The sequence below is a fragment of the Carassius carassius genome, chromosome 13, assembly GCF_963082965.1.
Source record: "Carassius carassius chromosome 13, fCarCar2.1, whole genome shotgun sequence".
NCBI classification, from domain to species: domain Eukaryota; kingdom Metazoa; phylum Chordata; class Actinopteri; order Cypriniformes; family Cyprinidae; genus Carassius; species Carassius carassius.
Genome location: NC_081767.1, coordinates 924,311 through 932,130, shown reverse-complemented (window position 1 = coordinate 932,130; position 7,820 = coordinate 924,311). Strand labels below are relative to the sequence as shown.

Below are 7,820 nucleotides of genomic sequence, written 5' to 3'. Positions count from 1 at the left end.
AAAATTAATTCAGCTGCATCATGGTCTTAGCTGACAATGCAAATGCAGATGTTAAAATATTGAGGAGGCATTGAGTAAATCTGATTAGTTTGAATGTTTGAATTAAAACAGTGATGCAATACTTGACACCATAAACCAGACACAGAACTATTTTTTTGCAATTTGCATGACTCAGTTGCTCACCAGCATAAATATTAAATGCATCAAGCAACAAAATATCACAAAATAATGATCGTGATTACTAGCAAAGTAGGAGAGATGTTTGTAAGTGTTGTGGTTCATGGAAGTGTCAGTTCAGCATTAGTATCAGGGTGCATGATGATCCTAGAGAAAAGCATCTAGGATTAAAGAAGAAGCACATCTCTGAAAGAGACCGAACTCTTGACCTTAAGAGAGACCAGACAGGCAGAAGTTCAGGTGCTATTTTTAAACATGGTGCATCTCATAAAGCAGCTCATGTGCTGCTTCTTCAGTTGCTTGCTTGCTCTTTTCATACAAAAAAAAGAAAAAAAAGGGTTATGAAAAAAGTGAGAAGTGCTTTTGGTGCCTCAAGCATGAAACATTTCAATTGAAAAATAATTATGTATGGGTCAAGGGACAAGATTAAATGTGTTATTTTTATTGCATTATTATTATACTAAAATTAAAAAAAAAAAACTTTATAAAAATAAAAAAGTAAATTAAATTGATTGAATTATATTATTATTATACATAAAAAAAATAAATATATTAAAAAATATAGATATTATTTTTCATTATATTATTATATTAAAAATAAAAATTTAAGATTTTGATTGACAGCCTCACATAAAATAAATAAATAATAATTATAATAATAAAAACTGCGCTAATTTGAGGCTTCTCATAGGCCGAAATGATTGCATCACTTATTCTTGAAACCGCTGCCCTCAAAAATGTGACTGCCTTCAAATTGAGAAAGGTCTTGCACTTTGACATCAGGTCTTCTCATCTCCAAAATAATTCTTCAGAATGGAAATGGAAATAGAAAAGCCAAGGCTGAAGCATCTCTGGACATTAGCTCTCTACATAAACATAGACAGCTTCTTCAAGTTGAGCTGATTAGTTCTGATGACTTTGAAATTCATCGCCAAACAGAGTTTTCTGGCTGTTTTAAATTAATTGCATTTAAATGAAGGCTTTATTTTGCCCTTGACCCGCAGACATTATAAGCAGAACTACTGGATAAAACTTCTCTTTAATCCACCGACATTTGCTCATGCTCAGAGGTAAAGAAAACACAGATGTTACTAGTGTTCCTGTGGCTCAATGGTAGTACACTGCATTATCAGAGCAAAAGGTTGTGGGTTCAAATCCCAGGAAACACACATACCCATGAAAGAATGAACTGTATAGACTAAATACATTGTAAGTTGCTTTGGATAAGTGTCTGGTTAATATAAAATATAATTAGAATTTATTTCATATAAATGCTGTTCTTTTGAACTTTCTGTTCATCTGTGAATCCTGAAAATTAAAATGTATTTACAGAAATATTGTGCAGCTCAACTGTTTTCAACGTTGATAATAATCAGAAATGTTTCTTGAGCAGCAAATCATCATATTAGAATGATTTCTGAAGATCATGTGACTAGTAGTATAATAATCTGTAAATCTGACATGCATTACTGTTCAAAAATTCATGGAAACTTGTAGGAGTGAAAACCATTTTAATTTATACATGTACAAAAGACAGGCACAGCATGTTTGCAATAAGGCTTCCAATTATTATGACAGATTTGGAATTCAAATATGTGTCCCTGGAGCACAAAACCAGTCTTAAGTCTCTGGGGTATATTTGTAGAAATAGCCAGAAAATACATTGTAGGGGTCAAAATTATAGATTTTTCTTTTATGCCAAAAATCATTAGGATATTAAGTAAAGATCATGTTCCATGAAGATATTTAGTAAATTTCCTACCGTAAATATATCAAAACTTCATTTTTGATTAGTAATATGCATTGCTAAGAATTCATCTATTCATCTTTCAGATTATGTGTAAATCTCATTTTCGAAAAATTTACACCCAAGACTGGTTTTGTGGTCCAGGGTCACATATGTGCAATATTCAAAGTACTTGACAACATCATAAAAAAAAACCTGGATTTTAAAATACAATGTGTAATGAGTTGCAGCTGGCTGTGTTTGAGTCGATGGACGTGAGCACTCGACTCAGAGAGGATGCTGGGAGTTTGACAAGAGACGGGCAGGTGTTGGAGATCAGTGGGTCAGTCGTGTAACGTGTAGTCAAACAGTCATCATACGCTTTCCCTCATGCACACGGGAATCACATGAAATATCAAAATGTAAAGTTTAACTATCCGTGCGTGAAATCCGTTCATGTTTGAATCCCTTTTGAAATGAAGCTGAATCGGACAGATGTTTCCTTCTCATATCAATCACTGAAGTTCCAGCCTCGACCTGAAACACACACACACACACACACACACACACACACACACACACACAGTGTCAGTTAGCTTAACACAGTACACACATTAATTAAATAAATAAGAAAGGGGGGAGGGAGAATAAGCTAGTGTTAGAGGCCTTTTTTTTTTTGCTTTTGTTAACTGTAGACAGAATACTAAAAAAATAGATAACAAGCAGTTAGTAGACCCACATGGAAAAAACCTATATAAACATATATGTTTCAATATAGGTTTTGATATGTTTTTAATATATGTGACATATTTAAAATTGGCCGTTTTCCTATATTATATGTACATATATGCACGCATATATTTACACATATATATGTGTATACATATACCTATATAGGTACATATATGCACGTATATATGTACCTATATGTTCACCTATAATAGTAAAATTAAAATCCATAGCTGCTAGGCAACATAAATAAAAGTCCCAAATATAGAAATGTACATTATGTATTTACAAGAACAATCAAATAGTACAAGAACAAAAATAGGACAAAAAACTGAACAGAAAAAAAAAATATCTTTATTATTCTTTGAAGGTCTGTCATGACGCGCCTCATCATCCTCCTCCTCCTCTTCCTTCCTGCACTATCCAATGACGTTTGATAGGGTGTCCGACATTTGTATTTTTTCCTCTTCTTTTTTTTCGGCGCACAATTTTTTTTGCGGATAGGCTGGATATATTTGAAAACGCCGCCTTTGCGTTTCTTCTCGAGGGCGAATCCGTACATTTTCTGAAAATATGGCGTCATCAGCCCACGTCTCGCCCCTAGTCAAACACCACTACACCACGTAACAGCAACAAAAACATGAACAAACACTGAATGCTAACATTAACACCGATTAATAATATTTCTTGAGACGAGGGAAAAAAAAGATCGGGGGTCCGTCTCCGTGTGGACGGGGCTGAAGAAGTAACAGGTACTTACGGTTATGGATAGAAATGTAGCGGAGTAAAGAGTACAATATTTGCCTCTCAAATGTATGTACTTGAGTAAAGTCATGAGTACTCCCCAAAAATGATACTCGAGTAAAGTACAGATCCCTCAAAATTGTGCTTAAGTACTGTACTCAAGTAAATGTACTCCGTTACTGTCCGGCTCTGTATATCATGTTAATATATTGCCATAGTTAAATTCCATAACATGCCAATTACATGTGATACCAATTTCACATGTTCGCACATACATAAGTTCTTGCATAATTTTTTTCGTTAATTCTTAGTTTTTGCCTTAGAAAATATGAGCTAGGCATCATGTATGAAAGTCAAAAATGGGATATGAGCTACTAAGTGACCAGATCCTGCCATTAGCTATATAGAAGACATATCTTGTATGTATAGGGCTTATATGTGGATATGAAGAAGCAATACAGGAGACCTATATTTCCTGTATATGCACATATATGCACCTCAATTTTGCCTATATGTGGCATATATACGCATATATGCAGCATATATGCAGTATATATACGCATATATACAGTATATATATTATCATATATGTGCATATACACTGCATATAAGTTTCATATATGCGCATATATCCACATATAGGTTCTTTCCATGTGGGGATGAACAGAGTGCAAGTCTAAAAGGGGCACTTTTTTAATAATATAATTAGAATAGAGAGTGCTAGAGTTAGAGGGTCAAATGAATATTGATGAGATGTGTTTTTAGTCGATTCTTGAAGATGGTGCTCAGATTGAGTCCCATTATCTTTGAAACACAAATGCTGATGTTACACTTTAGCATCTGTTTGTGTCTGATGATCATGTTTGTGTGTGAATGAAAGCCTTAAGTCTGTTCATCATATCAATTATGTCTCCTCTGAACTTAGCGTTATTATTGTTACATTTTATATATATATTTCAATTACTCGAAAAAAAAATAAAGTATAAAAAAGCACTGCATTTATTTCAGCTAGTTGCCAAGTCAACATTTGTGTGAAAATAACTAAATCTTGAACTTACATTTTATTCAGAAACTCTCAGTGAAAGAATGAAATGATACATCGCTGACACGATGAACAGAAATATATAGAGTAAAATCTCTTACTGTAACTCCTTATGCCTTCTTACAGTTGAATCTAAACTAAAACTAAAACCATAAAAAATCATGACAAAATTAAAGAAATGTTAAATCAAATAAACACTATTTCAGCTAATTGTCAAAGCATTTTGTACTGGGTCATTGGCGCAGTGATATTAGCAACACTGCTATTGCTGCAACTACACAAACTAAGGCAGCAAAGTTCCTTGATTATTACGCCGGGATGAGAATATAGTTCCTAACCATATCAGCCTAGAAAAATTCAACTTTTCATTTTCCGTTACTTTATTAATGTAACTACAGAAGAGTCAAGTTTTAAATAGTAAAAATATCTAAACTCTTTGGTCACTCTTTGAGCGAGATGCTAACGGTCTAATCAGATTCAATGATCTATGCTTAGCTAAGCTAAAGTGCTACAACCAGACCCAGAGATCCGCTGAATGGATTCAAAAATAGTAAAAGTCAATTGTTTAACTATAGGGGAGTTGGAAAATTAGCCTATTTTCAAAAAAGTGGAGTGTTGCTTTAAGAGCATATATCATGTATATATATTCAGTCTACTCATGTCATTTTAATTTCTTGAATCTCAAAGCATTTAAACATCTCAAATCTCAAAGTTCTTAAAAGCTGAAGTGTTTCTCCTTAAAGACAAAGTCTGCATCACACGCTGAAAAAGAAACCAATGCTCTTGTGACACTTGAAGTGTGTTATTAGCAGGAGTCTGGCGATGAGACTCTTTTAATGGACTGTTGCACGGCTGGCAGCTCTAGATGGCTTTCATTAGGCACCAGTGTTCCCATCTCATCCAATCAACAGCCCCTAAACCATTACAGCAGGTGAGTCCAAACTTTTAATGCACTGAGCTGCACTTGATTCCCTACGGAGCGTTTCCCTGCTGCTAATGCAGCCCGAGGAATGGCTCGAAATGCACCATTAAACCTGCCAGAGAATTAACTTAGACAGAACTTCATTATGTCACACACAAGGCCCTGCGACCGTAAGATCTGAGGAAAACCAATATTGCTGGCTGGAGAAGTGAGTTGGTTGGTTTAGATACATAATTGGAGTCAATCGGCCTTGGACCTGTGGTGTGTGTTGAGATTCAACAAACAGAAGAACGATTTTCAGTCTCGTGGGTGCGAGGGGCGTTGGGGGGTATGTGACGAGTGGGGCGGGGCCGAGAGCCATGGGAACGGAGCGAGGCCGGTGGAGTGATTGGAAATCAGCGACACCTGCGACACTCACCGGTCTCGAGTCCCATGGAGGAGATGGAAGGATATAAAATAGGAGCGACGACAGCGAAGGACGAGATTAGTTGTGTTTTGGTTTTGTTTGTGTTATTTTTGATTATTAAAGTCATTTTGATTGTCTGACGGTTCCCACCTCCTTCTTCCCGTGAATATGAAGTTTGTACTGTGTTACATTGACATGATAGCATCACGCAGTTGCTGCAGACTTGTCGGCTGCACATCAGTGATGTAAATCTCCCATTCCTCCACATCACAAAGCTGCTCTACTGGATGGAGATCTGGTGACTATGGAGGCCATTTTAGTAAAGTGAACTCATTGTCATGTTCAAGACACAAGTCGGAGATGATCTGAGCTTTGTGACACGGTGCATTATCCTGCTGGATTCAGAGATATGCCGTACAACCATCCCTTGGTTGTAACGTGTGGTTATTTGAGTTACTGTTGCATTTCTATCATCTCTAACCAGACTGTCCAATTCAATTTGCTCAATTTGGGTTCATTTTAGCCTAGCAATGTAGTGTTTCCCACATCCTTACACTCAGTTGGTGGCGTCACTCCGCGAGTTCATTTTCTGCCACTGAAATTCAGTGATAAAAAAACACCCGCTCTGGTTTTTGAAACCCTGCAATGTAGTAATTTTAAACCATAAAAAAGCAACCCAGCAGGCTGGGTTAAACGTAATAAACCAACTGGTTGGGTTAAAATAACCCAGCGTTGGGTTCGTCCCTTTTTGACCCAGCGCTGGGTTGCCAAAATAAAAACTGCTGGGTTGAAAACAACCCAATTTGGGTTAGAGTGCAGTATATCAGTGATACTAAAATAACAATGTTCCAAAACCATCTTTATGAAACATTAGACATTTCATTCCCTTGACGTAATGTCTGCAAGCACGAATACATGTTTCTAAAGAGATGCAGAGCTGAACGGTGCAAAACAACCTATTGTGATCTTCAGAATACAGAGCAGTCTGTTCAGGTCAGACGGGATTCATTTCGGGAGTCATTTGGTTCCCTGAATCTCTCCTCTTTAACTGAGAGAGCCGTGCTGCTTGCTTTGAGAGTGATTAGATTTGATCTGATGGCAGGCAAAGGGAAAATCCTGAGTGATGTTCATGCATGAGGAGATTCTAGGCAGTCCTGCATCTCAAACAGTGGATCATGCCACTATGACTGGCAGCTCATGGGTTCAGATCCCAGGGAATGCATGGACTGGATGCCTTCAAGTCATTCTGCATAAAAGTGTGTGCTAAATTCATTTAACATAATGTCACACTAAAAAAAAAAAATAATAATAATAAGAGAGAGAGAGAGAGAGAGAGAGAGAGAGTGCACTGGTTCTGAAAACTCTCTCCATCTCCCAGCTCCAGTCTCCCAGACCTGCAGAAGCTCCTGTAATCTATCACACAAATCAACACAACACAACATTTCCACAGCAGAACCAGGCAGACTGCAAAGGTCTAAACAGATGCGACAAATAACGAAAAGCATTGATCAGAAGGCATATGAAGCTCTTGAGTTAGTGGGCCACTCTTCTCCTTCACCCCGACTGTCACGCTGTTTCATTTCTGCATTAAAAGAAGTGCAATCTGAAATAAACATCCGTACACAATGCAAAGGCGGCGATAAGAGTGGAAGACGCCTCCGTTCGGCTCTGGATTCATGCTGACAGTTTCATTTGCAGCCCGGACACTAATTTCCTGCGTCTATACGAGCGTATTTTGAGCTCAGAAACACTGGTGAGACGCTCTCGCTGCATTCATCCCTTCCTTCATTTGCATTGAAATGGGAATGCCATATTTCATTCCAGTCCCTGGTACACTTATACTTATTTATATATTTACAGTCTAGTGAACATGTTCCCTCTGTTGCAGTGTAAATGATAGCTGTGATGATGACGATAATACGATTCATGGGACGGGGTTTGCACAATTAACTTGCTGAAGCATCACTTTACAACATGCATTGCCTCCAGAGCAGTAAAACTGGCTCGCTTTTGAAATCAGCGGGAAACGTGTTACTCATTTAAGTCTGAATGTCAAAGCCAGGAGTGAATACGA

General features: G+C 37.1%; 1 protein-coding gene across 1 annotated transcript in view; it reads right to left on the bottom strand.

The window, feature by feature from the left end:
• Positions 1 to 2,130: 2,130 nt before the first annotated feature.
• The window catches only part of cd276 (CD276 molecule), a 74,251-nt gene continuing 68,561 nt past the window's right edge, over positions 2,131 to 7,820 (bottom strand). Inside the window, exon 7 of the mRNA XM_059564314.1 lies at positions 2,131 to 2,440. The gene's annotated coding sequence lies outside the window, so the exon portion shown is untranslated. The remainder of the gene's footprint in view (positions 2,441 to 7,820) is intronic.